An 18,113-nucleotide genomic window follows, 5' to 3' on the forward strand; every position below is an offset into this window, starting at 1 on the left:
TGGTTTCCAGACTTCTCAAACCAGGAATTCCAATGACAACTTGAAAGGTCAGTGGGAAAAGTATGTGACTGTGGTGAGAGAGGAGGTAGGTCTCAGCCACAAGTCCAGAGTGTGGCCCCGGGGCAGTGGCTGCCTCCTGAGCTTCCAGCCCACAGACTGAGGAGGAATCTAGTTGCTGATCAGAGGGGGATTGCAGGGATCTATTTGCCAGTGCTGAGGCAGGAATCTCTTGCTTTTCCCACTTGGATCCGGGTCACAGTTCTGAGGGGCGGTCCTGGGGCAAGGAGGAGTGCTGATGTGGTGGAGCTTGTTATGGTGGTGGAGGGGAAAGACATTGCCTATTATCATAGCACCCTGGATGAACTGAAAATTTACAGGTCCCTCTGAAAACAGCTGTACAAACCCCTAAAGTTTGGGACATTGCAAGCAGACTCTTACCTTAACAGAGAGTTTAAAATTCAAGTAATTGGTTGGGATCATGAGTAAGCAGCAAAAAAAGAGTCAGACTATATTATCTTACTTTGGTGACAAAGAAGATCAAAACATACAACCAGAAGAAGACAACCAAGTCAAAGTTCCTACATCCAAAGCCTCCAAGAAAAGCCTCCAAGAAAAATATGAATTAGTTCCAGGCCTTGGAAGAGCTCAAAAGGGATTTTCAGATCAAGAAAGAGAAGTAAAGGAAAAACTGGGAAGAGAAATGAGAGTGATGCAAGAAAATCATGAAAAAGAAGTCAACAGCTTACTAAAAGAGATCCAAAAAAATACTGAAGAAAATAACACCTTAAAAAATAGCCTAACCCAAATGGCAAAAGAGGTCCAAAAAGCCAATGAGGAGAAGAATGCCCTAAAAAGCAAAATTGGCCAAATGGAAAAGGAAGTCCAAAAGGTTATTGAAGAAAATACTTCCTTAAAAATTAGAATAGAGCAACTGGAAGCTAGTGACATTATAGGAAATCAAGACACTATAAAACAAATCCTAAAGAATGAAAAATTAGAAAACAATGGGAAATATCTCATTGGAAAAACAACTGACCTGGAAAATAGATCCAGGAGAGAGAATTTAAAAATTGTTGGACAATCTGAAAGCCATGATCAAAAAAAGAGCCTAGACATTATCTTTCAAGAAATTATCCAGGAAAACTGCCCTAATATTTCAGAACCAGAGGGCAAAATAGAAATTGAAAGAATCCACTGATCTCCTCCTGAAAGAGATCCCCAAAGTAAAACTCCTAGGAATATTGTAGCCAAATTCCAGAGTTCCCATGTCAAGGAGAAAATATTACAAGCAGACAGAAAGAAGCAATTCAAGTATTGTGCAAACACAATCAGGCTAACACAAGATTTAGCAGCTTCTACATTTAGGGTCCGCAGGGCATGGGATATAATATTCCAGAGGGCAAAGGAGATAGGATTACAACCAAGAATCACCTACCCAGCAAAATGGAGTATAATCCTTCAGGGTAAAAAAAATGGTCATTCAGTGAAATAGAGGAATTTCAAGAATTCTTGATGAAAAGACTAGAGCTGAATAGAAAATTTGTCTTTCAAATACAAGACTCAAGTGGAACATGAAGAGGTAAACAGGAAAGAGAAATCATAAGAGACTTATAAAGTTTGAACTGGTTACATTCCTGCATAGAAAGATGGTATTTGTAACTCATGAGACCTTTGTCAGTATTAGGGTAGTTGGAGGGAAAAAATTATATGTATGTATGTAGATAGATAGATAGATAGATAGATAGATAGAGGGCACAGGGTGAGTTGAAGATGAAGGGGTCATATTTGGAGAATAAAATTAAGAGGTGAGAGAGGATTATACTAGGAGAAGGAGAAAGGGAGAGGTAGAATGGGGTAAATTATCTCACAAAAAAACAGAAAAGAAAAGGCTCTCACAGTGGAGGAGAAATGGGGGAAGGTGAGAGGGAATGAGTGAATCTTATTCTCATAGGATTTGACTTAAGGAGGAAATAACATACGTGCACAATTTGGTACAGAAATCTGTCTTACCCTACAGGAAAATAGGGGGGGAAGGGGATAAGAGAAGGGGGGAGAGATAGAAGGGAAGACAGACTAGGGGAAGAGGTATTCAGAATGCTTGCCTTCTTGAGATGGGGAGAGGGGAGAGATGGGGTGAAAATTTGGAACTCAAAATCTTGTGGAAGTAAATGTTGAATACTAAAAATAAATAAATTTATTAATAAAAATGATAATAAATAGAAAAACAGAAAATCATATTCTATGGAGGGGATTTTCAAGGAAATGTCTACACATGAACAGCATAAAGTTTGAAAATAAATACCAACAAAATTTCTGAAGCTCTACCTTCAGATTCTATTGTTGTTTTTCTGCTAAATCTATCAAAGGAAAAGGCAACCCCCTTTGTCTCAGTTTCCCTCTACTGACTCCTAACTCTAAGAAAAACAAATATTACTGCTTCTGTCCACTATCTTTCACTCGGAGGTGCTAAAACCACCTTGCCACATAACTACTCTTTCTCTTTCCTAATGAGTCCATGATCCTCATGATACAATCATTCTATATCACAGACATAGTTTCATAAGAACTGAAGGCTAAGCTTTTCAATCTGGCTGTATTTGAGACCTAGAATTTTAATGTAATTAACCTTAATAAAAACGTATTCCATTTCCATGGATATTTTTGAATTCCATCTATAAAAAAACCTCAGGATGAAGGGATGAATAAATGAATGAATGAATGAACCATCCAAGCTTTATTGTTCTTCTACAGTCTTTCACCTCAAATGTGGGTGTTCCTTAAATCCCACAAGAGACCAGCACAAGTAGTTCTGAAAAAACTGGTTAATATCAATGAAGTTATATAGATTTAAGGTGCATGATATTATTCTTACTGCAACATCCCATAGTATGTCAGGCACATAATGTATTCCATGACTGTTGTTGGAGATAGAATGTTAGTGCCAGTCTAAACAAGACTTCTCCATACAAGGAAATTCAATAAGATAATAAAACACTACCAAATACAAAATGACACACTAGAATCTGCTGGAAACATTAATGTACATTGATCGAGTGACTAGGACATTCATGAAAATCCCTTGTGAAAAAAATAATTCTACCCCTAAATGATCTTCAGGGACAAAAAACACATTGAAGCTTTATATAAAATGAATTAAGAAAATGAGAGGGTCTAGAGCTGCAAAAATGGTCTGTGTTATGGCCAGACCACATTTTCAATATCATGCCGTATTTTAACTAGACCATATTTGCAGTATTGTGCTAAAGTCTGAAAATATATTTTCTATTTAGGTAACACATACATAATCATATTAAACATATTTCCACATTAGTCATGTTGTGAAAGAAGAAACAGAACAAAAGGGAAAAAATGAGAAAAACAAAACAAAACAACAAAAAAAAACAAAAACAAAGAAAAGTGAAAATAGTATATTTTGATCTGCATTCAGACTTCATAGTTTTTGTTTTGTTTTTTTCCCCTCTAGTTGTGGACAGCATTTTCCATCATGAGTCTTTTGGGATTGTCTAAAATCATTGTATTGCTCAGAAGAGCTAAGTCTATCAAAGCTCATCACCACACAATGCTGCTAGTACTGTATACAATGTTTCCTGGATCTGCTCACTTCACTCAGCATCATTTTATATAAGTCTTTCCAGGTTTTTCTGAAATCCACCTGCTCATCATTTCTTATAGCACAACAGTATCCCATTATGTTCATATACCACAATTTATTCAGTCATTCTTCAAATGGTGGGTATCTCCTCAATTTCCAATTCTTTGCCACAACAAAAAGAGTTGCACAAATATTTTTGTACATATGGGTCCTTTTCCTGCTTTTATGATTTCTTCAGGGTACAGACCTAGAAGTGTTATTGCTGAGTCAAAGGGTAAGAACAGTTTTGTTGCCCTATGGGAATAGTTTCAAATTGCTCTCCAGAAAGGTTGGATCAGTTCACAATTCCACCAACAATGCATCAGTTTTCCAATTTTCCTACATCTCCTCCAACATTTATTGTTTTCCTTTTCTGTCATATTAGCCAATCTGATAGGTGTAAGGTCGTACCTCAGAGTTGCTTTAATTTGTGTTTCTCTAATCAATCGTGATTTAGATCATTTTTTTAATATGACTATAGATAGCTTTAATTTCTTCATCTGAAAACTGCTTTGAAAAATACATTTTCTAATGGAGAGTAAGATGTTGAAGGGCATCTGAAAGTATAGAAACATGCATTCTGAAAACCCCTTCCCCTAGTCTGCCCTCCCTTCTATCTCCTCTCCCCCTTCTTTTATCTCCTTCCCTTCTATTTTCTTGTAGGGAAGGATGGATTTCTGTACTCCATTGTCTGTATATCTTATTTCCCAATTGCTTGTGAAAGCAATTTTTAACATTTGTTTTTGAAATCTTAGGTTTCAAATTTTCTCACTTCTTCCCTCTCCACACTGAGGAGGCAAGCAGCTTGATACTTGTTATACATGTGTTGTCATGCAAAACACTTTCATAGTAGTCATGCTGTGAAAAATTATTTCCCTTCATCCTATCCCACCCCCTTTTTATTCTATTCTTTCTTTCAGCAGTGTCCCTCCTCAGAAGTGTTTGCTTCTGATTACCCCTTCCCCCAATCTGCCCTCCCTTCTATTATCCCCCGACTCTCTTATCCTCTTTTCCCCTATTTTACTGTAGGGTAAAATAGATTTCCATACCCAATTGGGTGTGTATGTTTTCTCCCTCCTTAAGCAAAATCTGATGAAATAATATTTTCTTGTTCTCTCTCACCTTCCCCCACTTCTCCTCCACTGTAAAAGCTTTTTCTTGTGTATTTTATGTGAGATAATTTATCCCATTCTACCTCTTCCTTTCTCCTTCTCCCAGTATGATCATCTCTCACCTATTAATTTTATTTTTTACATATCACCCTTTCATCTTCAACTCACCCTATGCCCTCTATTTATCAATCTATCTATATATACATATAATTTTTCCCTCCAACTACCCTAATATTGTCAAAGATCTCTTGAGTTACAAATATCTTCTCTCCATGTAGGAATGTAAGCAGTTCAACTTTAATAAGTCCCTTATGATTTTGCTTTCCTCTTTAGCTTTTCATACTTCTCTTGAGTCTTGTATTTGAAAGTTCAATTTTCTATTCAGCTCTGGTCTTTTCATCAAGAATCCTTGAATGTTCTCTATTTCACTGAATGTCAATTTTTTTTTTCTCCTGAAGTATTATACTCAGTTTGGCTGGGTAGGTGATTCTTGGTTGTAATCTTATCTCCTTTGACCTCCAGAATATGATATTCCAAGCCCTCCATTCTCTTAATGTAGAAGCTGCTAAATCTTGCATTATCCTGATTATGTTTCCACAATACTTGAATTGTTTCTTTCTAGCTGCTTGCAATATTTTCTTTTTGACTTGGGATCTCTAAAATTTGGCTACAGTATTCTTAGGATTTTCCTTGGGGATGCCTTTCAGGAGGTGATTGGTGGATTCTTTCAATTTCTATTTTGCCCTCTGGTTCTAGAATATCAGGACACTTTTCCTTGATAATTTCTTCAAAGATAATGTTTAGGCTCTTTTTTTATCATGGCTTTCAGATAGTCCTATAATTTTTTTTAAAATTTTCTCTCCTATATCTATTTTCTAGGTCAGTTGTTTTTCTCATGAGATACTTCACATTGTTTTCTATTTTTTTCATTCTTTTGGTTTTATTTTATAATTTCTTGATTTCTCATAGAGTCATTAGCTTCCACTTGCCCCATTCTAATTTTTAAGGAATTATTTTCTTCAGGGACCTTTTGGACCCCCTTTCCCATGTGGCCAGTTCTGCTTTTGAAGGCAATTTTCTCCTCATTGGCTTTTTGGACCTCTTTTCCATTTGGGTTAGTCTATTTTTAAGGTGTCATTTTCTTTAATATTTCTTGTGTCTTCTTTAGCAAGCTGTTGACTCTTTTTTCTTGATTTCTATGCATCACTCTCATGTTTTTTGCTAATTTTTCCTCTACTTCTCTTACTTGCTTTTCAAAATCCTTTTTGAGCTCTTCCATGGCTTGAGACCAATTCATATTTTTCTTAGAGGCTTTGGATGTAGGAGCTTTGACTTTGTTGTCTTCTTCTGGTTGTATGTTTTGATCTTTGACACCAAACTATGATTCTATAGTGTGAATTTTTGCCTCTGCTCTCTCACGTTCCCAGCAAATTACTTGACTTTTTAACTCTTTGCTAAGGTAGAGCTCTGCTTTCAGTGTAGAGGGTGTACTGTCCCAAGCTTCAGGGGGTTGTACAGCTGTTTTCAGAGATACTTCTAGGGACCTGTAAATTTTTAGTTCTTCCAAGGTGGTATGATCAAAGGAGAGGTGTTTACTCCTTTTCTGACCGGTGTTCTGGTCTATGAGTGACCACAAGCACTCTTGTCTGCCTTGGAACTGTGAAGAGGATTCCCTCTCCACCACCCCCATAAGCTTCACCATGCCAGTGCTTCTTCTTGCCCCAGGACTACCACCTATGACTGCAACCCAGATCCAAGACTGAGAAAAGCAAGAGAATCTTACCTCAGTGTCAGCCAAGAGATCCCTGCAACCCCCCTCTGATCAACTGCTTGATGCTCCTACTGTGTTTATGCTGAGAGCTCCAGAAGCAAATGCTGTTGCTGTGGCTGCCACCCTGAGCCTGCACTAGGGCCAGCACTGGACTATTATCCTCTCTCACCCAAGTGCAAAAGATCTTTCCCACTGATCTTCTAAGTTGCCTTTGGTATTTGTGGGTTGAGAAGTATGGAAACCATCGCAGCTGCTCATGATTCAATCCCCTGAAGCATGTGGTTTATGAGGGGCCATCTTTGCCTGTGTGACACAAGCTGAGCTCCTCTCCAGTCCCATTCAACAGACCTTTCCTATCAACTATCCAGGTTGTCTTGGGCTGTAAATTTGTTTCACTCTGTCTTTTTGTGGGTTCTCCTGCTCTAGAATTTATTTAAGGTCATTTTTGCAGGTATTTGGAGGGGTTTGAGGGAAAGCTCAAGGAAGTCACTGCTTTTACTCTGAAATCTTTTCTCCACCCCCCACCTTTCCAGAGGGTTATTGTGAGGATCAAAGGAAAGACTATTTATAAAGTATTTAGCACTGTCTCTGGCAGTAGATACAATAGAAATGCATATTTCCTTCCCTTTCTTTCATTGTACTTTGTTCTACCATCAATATATTCTAAGAGTCAGTGACATTGACCTTCCAGTTCATTACATAAGACACTCCATCTCCCAATATCACTGTATTTTCATTGCTTGTCCCCAGGTTAGCAAAACTCTCCCTCCTTGTTTTAATTTCCTATCATTTTCAAGTCTCAGGGCAATTCTCACATTTTTCAAGAAGTGTGACTTGATCCCTTTAATGCTGGTGTCCTCCCACTAAAATTAGCTAAAATATATACTGCATATATCTGTTTTAAATAGCTGTTTGCATATTATTGCCTCCAATTAGGATGTGAACTCGTTGAGAGCAGGATTTGGTTTGGTTTGTTTGCATCCCTCAATATTAGCAGAGTGCTAGGCACAGAGCAAGTGCTTAATCAATGCTTGTTGACTTGACTTGACTTGACTAGGGAAGGTATATTTTGTATTCAGCTCAGGTAGATCCATCTCTGGTCTATTATTTCCCAATTGCCATTTCTATGGTACTCTAATGACTGGTAGATTTGACCTATATGTCACTGTCAAATGGGGACTTCCTTCCACTATGAGATTTTAAGCTTAACTTGGGAATTTTATTGCCATAGGAATTTTGAAGTGCAATGAAAGATAATAGGCAAATTGGAGGTAGGCCAATAAATATAACTGCTGTCACTACTGCTACTCTTTCTCTAATCAGAGATGTTCAGGACATTTTACTATTCAAGTACATACCTAACATATGTTAGCACATGGTGGAGTGGTGTATGAGGTGTTGGGGGGAGGGTGAGAAAATACTTGGAAGGTAATTGCATAAATCTTAGCACATATCTCCCTAGCAGAGCAATTAACAAAAGTATTTCTTTCATATGAGTTTTCTTTTTTATTTTCAATTCAACATTGGAAGTGTGTCCTGGTTCACATTTTACCCCCAAGTACAAGCAATCTGTAAATATGTATTAAGCACTTATTATATGTCAGACATTATATTAGGTGTTGGAAGATATGCATGTAAATGTGGAATAACCCATGCCCTAAAAAGAATTTATGTTCTATAGGTCCAAAATGACTTTCCAAGAGCTCTGTGATTATCTTACCTATTTAATTTCCCAATAGAAACCCACCAGATTGGCCTTGAGGGAAGCATTTTGACTTGCATGGCTTTTGAGTCTTAGCAAAGAAAAATTAAGATTACCATTGAATTGCTTAGGGATCATAATGATTAGTGATTTGTTCAACCTAAATCTTGAATTATGTTTTAGTAACAGCCCTGAAAATAATGTCTATTCAGTCTCTACCTGAAAATATTCAGAGTTGGGGAATTTGCTTCTTCACAATCATTTCATTTTTGGGGCAGTTTCAATTTGGAAGAATTCCCTCATTGAGTTTAAAAGCCCAATTCCCTTTAAATCCCCCCATTTGCTGTTGTTCTATATTCTGTGAGGGCAATAGATATTTATAAAAAGCCTGCTATGTACTAAGATATATTAAAGGCTAGGATAAAGCAGAAGAAGTCTATTCTTCATTTTTTTAATGAAGCTTATCATGTGGTACAATCTATGAACAAGAATTCATTGATCATTCACTATGGATTAGGTATTATTGTAAAATGCTAGGGACAAAAAGACTCATGATTTCATTGTTAGTGAGCTTGTGTCTCTCTGGTAATGCATATTTGTACATTTTTTTCCAGCTTTCATCGAAGAAAATTGCCTAGTCTAGTGAAGTAGGAAGTTAAGTGACTTATCCTAGGTCACACAGGCAAGATATGTTAGCATTGGGATTTAAAACCAGGTATTTCTGGCCCTCCATATGCTATGATATGCTGTGTCAGCACTACTTCACCTTGGTGCATCATCTTCATAACCAATAAAATTGCATAATGAGTTGTACATTAGTATAAATAAAAGAAAGATAAAGTCTGGAGTCATGTAGAGGTGTTACACAGTACTTTTGATTATCTCAGGTCCTTTCCTGGACCACAGATCCAACCATATTCTTCCCGTGAGGCTGTAAGTTTTTAGTTCCTGCAATATCATGATATCTGAAGAATCATAATTTCAGCATAGTTAACAAGCCATCCAAAACTATTCTTTGCTTCAAGGTAGGTTGCAGGATGTTGTCAAAGATAAGTCCTATAATTGGCTGGTTCCTCTCAGAATTGCCGTTTTAAGAAAAGCACCCAGCTCAGACATTTCTTCATTCCTCTTTGATTTTCCCTCTTGGTGCTCCAGACTTTCTCTACCCTGACCTTTTTGTGAGTATCTTCTGCCTGCCTCCTCAACCTTTTTAGCTCTCTTTTATGTGTCATATTTCCCCAGTAGATTGTAAACTCCTTGAGGGCAGGAACTGTTTTTGTTTATACTTGTATTTATATTCTCAGCACAACATAGTGCCTGACACTTTGGGAGCCATTTATACATTATGTGTTTCTGTTGCTTCTGCTGCTGAGATATGAAGAAGAGAAAATGCCTTTCCATGCATAGGCACTGTGAATTTGTCAAAAAGAAAAGAAAAAAGTGAGGTTATGAAATATATCATCCAATAGATTTGTGATGAAGGGAAAGAAAGAAATGAGCTGCTCAATATGAAAGAGATAAAGAAAATAAATTGATGGTCTAGCTGTTATTTTAGTAACTATGGAATATTAAGAGAGAAGAGGAAGATCATCAGTATAGTATCCACATTTTTTTTTGACCAGGGGTCCCTGAGCTTTTACAACTACTTTAAACTGGATTCCAACATAATTCGTTTCCATTGTATGCACATTTTTTATTTTATGATATTCAAATATTATTTTAGAAGGGTTTTTTGGCTTCATCAGATTGGTAAAAGTATCCACACATACACACACACATCACACATACATCACACACACTCAAAGGTTAAGAAGCCCTGGAAGATAGAATTTATGGAAAGCATGGATAAAAGAGACAGAGAATTAAAAAGAAACAAACTTTTGCTGTATATTTGAAAGTAACTTTGTATCTCAGTGCTTTAGGCAATTCTCTTAAGACATTAAGTGGCAGAAAAAGTTCTGATCTGGATTGAAAGATAGTTCTTTTTCATCTGGGGATTACTTATAACAATGAAATCATAGATTTTGGCCATCCTTTCCCTCCTCCATCTATCCTCCTCTTCTTCCTCTTCTTTTCTCTCTCATTCACATGTGTGTATATATATATATTATACATATATATATTATATATATATACGCACATATAACTGTGTGTATATGTGCATACATACATACCTATACACATATACATTCACACAGGTGTATACATACACATACATGTATGCATACATACACATGTATATATACATATATACACACACATATATATATATAAACTTGTTGTTTGCTCTTCCCTTTTGATGACCAATGACATTGTGAATGATGTCCTAATGTTTGTGAATTGGATTTAAATGAGAGAGTTGTACAAAGTCATCATCCTCATTCTTTCTTCTTAAGTCATTGAATTTCAGTGGCAGGACAAAAAAATCAAAACAATTGAAGGCCTCAGATGCAGTGGATGACCTTGGCATCTTTAATGCCTGACCAAGCTCAAGGCCCTCCACATTTCCTCCTTCAGCCACATTCTTGGCCATTAGACAAAATTATTCTCATCTTCCCAGTCTTCTGGGGGAATCTGCATGTGCTTTGAGTAGACATTCTCACCAAAATATTTGAGGACTATTATTAACCCTTAACCTGGTTTGGCTATCTGCCAAAATGGTTTACTGGGGTGTGGTTCCTGCACTTGCTATAGCTTCTTGGAGCCACAGGCAAGAGTTGGATGAATCAAGTGGATATCAGATTTGGATGAGCAGCCCTGAAAAAGTCTTCCACATGTGTGCATGTGTGCATGCATGCATGACAGAGAGAGAGACACAGAGAGAGAGAGAGAGAGACAGAGAGAGAGAGAGAGAGAGAGAGTTTTAGCCATTCAGATCATTTTTGCATCCTTTTGTTCCTTACAACAACTTTTCAGGGAAGATAAGACACGTATTACTTTCTTTATTATACAGATTAGGAAAATGAAACTCAGAGAGGAGTTGGACAATTTGTTCATGCTCACATACCTGAAAAGGCAGCACTTGAATCTAGCTCTTTTAATTTCAAACCCAGTGGTATTTTTGCCCCTTGCACCAAACTACATCTCTTACAATTGTTGCTGTTATATATATTTGTATATATATTTCACCCTCAAGGGGGTGAAACTATCAAATTGTATGTTGAAATATTAAATTTAGAGTCAAGAAACAGAAAAAAAATATTTTACCTACATTCCTGGCTGGAGTTAATTCACTTAAAGTGAGAATGACTCAGAAAGGGCAGCTGGGTTGCACAGTGGGTAGAGTGCTGGGCCTGAAGTCAGGAAGACTCATCTTCTTGAGTTCAAATAAGGCCTCAGACACTTACTAGCTGTGTGATCCTGGGGAAGTAACTTATCCCTGTTTCGTTCAGCTTATTCATCTGTAAAATGAGCTGGAGGAGGAACTCACAATCCACCCAAGTATCTTTGCCAAGAAAACCCCAAATGAGGCCATTAAATGACTGAAATCACTGAACAACAACTACTCAGAAAACAAATACTGTTGCCATATTAGCAATGTTAATCAAGGTTCTAGGATGTCACATTTGTGAAATGGTTGAGAATTCTTAGAAGTCGAAAAATAATATAAATATTTATTTTTATAATGTAAATTCTTAGCAGAATATGTAAAACTCTTGACAAGAAGCACAATTCTATTAACTTTTTTAATATATATTTAGCACCTAGAGTTGACACACAGCACTTACTAAATGCTTATTGATTAATTTTGATGATGTAACTCCAGTCAAATGTGAGATGTGATAATTTTCCCTGAATTATTATTTATTAAAAAAATATATTAAAGTAATACATCACTTCAATAAAATTACAAAATTAAACCTAAAAATTTGGCAATGTTTTTGAAGATTATATAATTTTATCCTCTTATTTCATATTTTAATTGCATTTTCTTATGGTAAAAAAATAAGAACAAGTTTGCAAACAACCCAACTACAAAGTCCCAAGTATAATTATGAAGGATGTTTTCACCCTTCCCTTTTGTGATTCCCCATTTGTTAAAAGGGAAGAGGTTTTTTCCTCTTAAGAAGTCAGAACCCGTTTTGTTCTTTTGCCCAATATCTTGTTGACTATTTAGTTTGTACTTATATAAGTAGCCCTGGTCATTTTTTTAAATTTATGTTTGGTAAGTCACAAAATCTTTCAACTCAAGGTAAGTCAAGCAAGAATGCTAAGATATTTTTTTCATAATTCAATAGCATTCCATTTGGTTCAAACATCACAATTTGTTAAATCATTCTCTGATTGATGGGTATATGGTTTATTTACAGCTTTTTCCTATTACCACTAGCATCGGCATGACTATTTTTGTAAAGTTAAGATTGCCGTTGCTGTTAATTACCTCCCTGGGACACGAACCCAATAGTAGGATCATTGGTTCAGAGATATAAATAGCTTCTCAACTTTTCTTAAATAATCTTAAATTGCCTTCTAAAATGGTCATTCCAATTCACAACTCTGCCAGCAGCGAATTAGCATTCATTTTTCCCCACAGATTCTTTAACATTTACTATTTCCTTATTTTATTCTCTTTAGCAGTTATAGGCTATGAGATGATACCTTGGACTTTTTTAAATTTGTATTTCCCTGATTAGCAGTGATTTTGCCATTTTAGGTGGTTAATTATAATTTAATTTTATTCTTCAGGAAATCAAAAATTATTTATATTTATCACATTCAACCAATAATCTATTGAGAAATGACTTTTAGCCTTCCAGATTTATGGCAGTTCTCTAAACATTTTATATGTAACTTTTTATTTAAAATATTTTAGGAGGACTTCTGGTGCCAGGATCGTGGAGTGAGGAAGGAACCCTTGGAAGGCCTCCCAAATTCCCCTCCAAAAAAAATGAGAATTGCTCTAGGAGCTTGGAAGCAACTTACCAGCACCACAGGAAAGGTCTACCTCACTGGGGTGAGAGGGGAGTGAGGTACAAGAGAAGCAGCAGCAGCCAGCCTCACAGCAGGGGACCTGCAGCAGCACTTTGAGACTGGGGTAATCCACCATTGAGACCCTGCCCTCCTGCAAATCAGCCCCCTAAGCAAGTGAGAAGTCTGTGCACAACAACAAGGTCCCATCCCAGTGAACCCCATCACCAGCACAAGCCACCAGTAAGGCCTTAACCCCATTTCTGACCAGTAGTGAGCCCCAGTCCTGGGCTGGCCAACAAAGAAACCCAGCCCTGGGGCCAATCAGCAGAGACCCTGTCTCCATAGCAACCCAGCAGCAGGGCCGTACACCTTGCACAGACCAGCAACAAGATCTCTCCTCCAGATCCAGCAGCAAGAAAGACTCTGTTACCATAAGAACCCAGCAGCAAGGCCCCACCCCTGGGGCAGAGCAGCAGCTAAAGCCCACACCCAGGGGACACCAACAGGGTGCTGCCACCCCCAAATACAAGCCAGAAAGGAAGTCTACCCTACAGAGAAAGCAAGAAACTAAGTCCTGAGGCCCAGTGAAAGCCAGCAGCAAGACCCATAAACCTACCACGAAAAGCATGACACAGTACAGGACCAAAGCCCAACTCACACATAAAAACACCAAATTACAAAAAGGCAGGAAAATGAGTAAAAAAAAAAGGAGCTTGATTATATAAAGTCTCTATGGTGAGAGGGAATATCAAGGCATAAACTTAGAAGAAGACAGTAGTGTCAAAATGGCTACGTGTGAAACCTCACAGAAAACTGTAATTTGGCTTCAAATTCTTCAAAAAGAATTCCTGGAAGAGCTTAAAAAGGATTTTAAAAAGTAAATTAGAGTAGAAGAAAAATAGGGAAACAAAATAAAATTAATGCAAGAGAATCATGAAAAAAATGAGTCAATAGCATAGGAAAAGTTATACACAAATTTACTGAGGAAAATAACTCCCTAAAAAAATAGAATTGACCAAATGACTTCATGAGATATCAAGATATGATTTGAAAATAAAAAAAAACTAAAAAAATGGAAGAAAATGTGAAACATTTCATGGAAAAAGAAACAACTGACCTAGAAAATAAATCCAGGAGAGATAATACAAGAATTTTTGGACTACCTTAAAGTTATGATTAAAAAAGTAAAAAGCCCGGACAACTTCTTTCAAGAAATTATAAAAAAAAATCACAAAAAACTATCCAATATATTAGAACCAGTGGACAAAATAGCTATGGTCAGGATTACACAGGATTTGGCAGCTTCTGCATTAAAACAAAAAACAACAACAAAAAAAAAATCACAGGGCTTGCAATACGATATACCAGAAGACAAAGGAGTTAGGATTACAACCAAGAATCATTTCCCCAGCAAAATTGAATATAATCTTTCAGGGGAAAATGGGCAATTAACAAAATAGAGGACTTTGAAGCATTTCTAATTACAAGATCAGAAATAAATAAAAAATTTGACTTCCAAATAGAAGACTCAAGGGAAACATAGAAAAAGTTGAAAAAAATACTCTTTATATATGTCAAGATAATATTTTAATTCAACAACTTTATTACAATAAGAACAATGAGGAGAATATATAGAGTATGTATAGACAGTGTGGATATAAGGTGATACCCCAAAACACAAAATAAAAGGGTGAGAAAAAAATTGCACTGGAAGGAAGGGGGGATTGAATGGAGTAAATTATCCCACAAAAAAGGAGACATGAGGGGAAGCTAGGTGATGCAGTGGATAAAACATCAGCCCTGAAGTCAGGAGGACCTAAGTTCAAATCCAGCCTCAGACCAAGCACTTGACACTTACTAGCTGTGTGACCCTGGGCAAGTCACTTAACCCCAATTCACCTCCCCCCCCCCAAAAAAGAGAGACATAATAAGCTATTATAATGGAGGGGAAGATAATAGGGTGGAAGGCAAAGTTTGTACCTTACTCTCATCAAAATTAACTCAAAGAGGAAATAACCTACACACTCAGTTGGATATAGAAATCTATCTTACCCTATATGGAAGTAAGCAGGGGTGGGGTTAATAGAAGAGGCAGAAGGGTCTGATTAAAGGGAGGGTATATTGGGGAAGGTGGGTGATCAGAAGTATAATACTCTTGAGGAAGGGGTGAGGAATAAAAGAGAGAAGGGGATAAACAATAAAAAGTAGCATGGAGGGAAATACAAAGTTAGCTATCATAATTATAAATGTGAATGGGATAAACTCACCCATAAAACAGAAGTGGATAGATGAATGGATTAAAAACTAGAATCCTACAATATGTTGTTTACAAGAAACACATTTGAATCAAAGTGAAGCACACAGGCTGAAGATAAGGGGGCTGGAGTAGAATCTATTATGCTGAAGCAGGGTAGCAATCATGATCTCAAAAAAGTGAAAGCAAAAATAGGTCTAATGAAAAGATATAAAGAAGAAAACTCTATTTTGCTGAAAGGTACCATAGAAATGAAGTTATATCAATACTAAACATATATGCACCAAATGGCATAGCATCTAAATTTTTGAAGGAGAAGTTGAATGATTTACAGGAAGAAATAGATAATAAAATGATACTAGTGGAGTAGTTCAATTTTTCCCTCTCAGAACTAGAAAAATCTAACAAAAATAAACAAGAAAGAAGTTAAAGAGGTGAATAAAATTCTGGAAAAGTTGGATAGGATAAATCTCTAGAGAAAATTGAATGGGCATAGAAAGGTATATATATATTTTTCCCTGCAGTATATGCCAACTGCATTTAAAAAAAATGGCCATTACTTAGGACACAAAAACCTCTCAATAAATGCAGAAATAGGAAACACATCCTTTTCAGATCATAAGCAATAAAAATGCATTCAATAATGGACAATGGAAAGAGATTAAAATGTAATTTGAAATTAAATAATATAGTCTTAAATATATGGGTCAAAGAACAAATGATAGAATCAATTGATAATTTCCTTAAAGAAAATGACAACAATGAGACAACATAGGAAATTTTGTGGGATGCAACCAAAGATGTACTTGAGGGGGAGGGAGAATGTTATCTCTAATGGCTTTCATCCACAAAATAGAGAAAAAAGGAGATAAATGAATTGGGCATGCAATTAAAAAAAAACTAGAAAAAGAACAAATTAAAAGTCTCCAATTAAATACAGAATTGGAAATGCTGAAAATAAAAGGAGAAGTTAATAAAATTGAAATGTGGTGCTGTTACCCAAACAGAGAAAGAAATTTATAGGCTATTTTCCCTAATGGGTATTGATGCAAAATTTTTAAATAAAATGCTAGCAAAAATATTACAGCAATATATCACAAGGATCATACAGTGTGACCAGGTGGGATTTATATCAGAAATGCAGTACTGGTTCAGTATTAGAAAAACTATCAACATATTGACAATATCAATGACAAAACCAACAGAAATCATATGATTATCTCAAGAAATGCAAAAAAAAATCTTTTGATAAAATACATGATCCATTCCTATTAAAACAGTAGACAGCATAAGAATAAAGTGAGTGTTCCTTAAAATGATAAGAGGTATCTATCTAAAAGAATTGGCAAGCATGAGGATTAACTTCCTTCCCAATACGATCAGTGGTGTTATAAAGTTGCCCATTATCATCTCTATTATTGAAAATATTGTACTAGTAATGTTTGCTATAGCAATGAGAAGAAAAAGAAATTAAATTAATTAGAATAGGCAATGAGGAAACAAAATATCACTCTTTGCAGGTAATATGATGTTATTATTAGAAAATCCTTGAGAATCAACTAAAAACCTACTCAAAATAATTAATAACTTTAGCAAAGTTGGAGGATACAAAAAACCCCACATAAGTCATCAACATTTCTACATATTACCAACAAGGTCCAGCAGTAAGAGACAGAAAGAGAAATTCCAGTTAAAATAACTGTAGACAGTATAAAATAGTTTGGAGTCTACCTGTCAAGACAAAACCAGGAACTATAGAGATACGCTTTTATTTTCCAGAGTGCTTGTTTTTTTTTTTAATATTAATAGTTAGATAATTTTGGAAAAGATATGCATAAGAATGATTACTTATAAATATAAAATATACACTAATAGTCACAACCCGGGAAGACACTAAAAAGTGGTAATTACATCTTCAAATAGTAACATACATGCAGTCTTTCTTTCACACCAAATTATTTCTTGTCAAAAATTTGTAAAGCATCTTTATAGCACTTAAGTTACCTCTAACTTCAACTGCAAATATTGTTCTTCCATTTATATACCTACTTCCCACTTTTCTTGGCCTTGTTATAGTTTAGAAAGATTTTATTATATCCTACATTGGGTCTTTTTTATTAATTTATTTTGATTTATCAGTAATCACTTCCATATAATTTTGAGTTTATAATTTTTCTCCCTCTTCCTCCCCACCACCCTCCCCAAGATGATCCACAATCTCATATAGGTTACACATATACATTCTTATCAAACATATTTTCACATTAATGATGTTGTAAGTAAGAATTAGAACCAATAGGAGGAACCACCGGAAAGAGGAAACAAAACTCAACAGAAAAGAAAAAAAATAGCAAATAATATGCTTGGATATGCATCCAAATTCCATAGATCTTTCTTTGGATATGAATTCCATTTTCCATCATGAGGCTTTTGGAGATGTCTTAGATCTTTGTATTGCTGGGAAGGGTTAAGTTTATCAATATTAGTCATTGCACAACATGGCTGTTATTGTGTACAACGTTCTCTTGGTTCTGCTCAATTCACTCAGCATCAGACCATACAAGTCTTTGAAGGTTTTTCTGAAGTCAGCCTGTTCATAATTTCTTATAGCACAATAATATTCCATTACATTCATATACCACAACTTGCTCAGTCATTCCCCAATTGGGCATCCCCTCAATTTCCAATTCTTTGTCACCACAAAAAGAGCT

The 18,113-nt window shown here is 36.0% G+C and overlaps 1 pseudogene; it reads right to left on the reverse strand.

Moving 5' to 3' along the window:
- LOC114031115 overlaps positions 1 to 13,284 on the reverse strand; it is a 78,908-nt pseudogene extending 65,624 nt beyond the window's left edge.
- Positions 13,285 to 18,113: the final 4,829 nt, after the last annotated feature.

The sequence above is a fragment of the Vombatus ursinus genome, unplaced genomic scaffold (genome assembly GCF_900497805.2).
Source record: "Vombatus ursinus unplaced genomic scaffold, bare-nosed wombat genome assembly UNPS02015066.1, whole genome shotgun sequence".
Lineage (NCBI taxonomy): Eukaryota > Metazoa > Chordata > Mammalia > Diprotodontia > Vombatidae > Vombatus > Vombatus ursinus.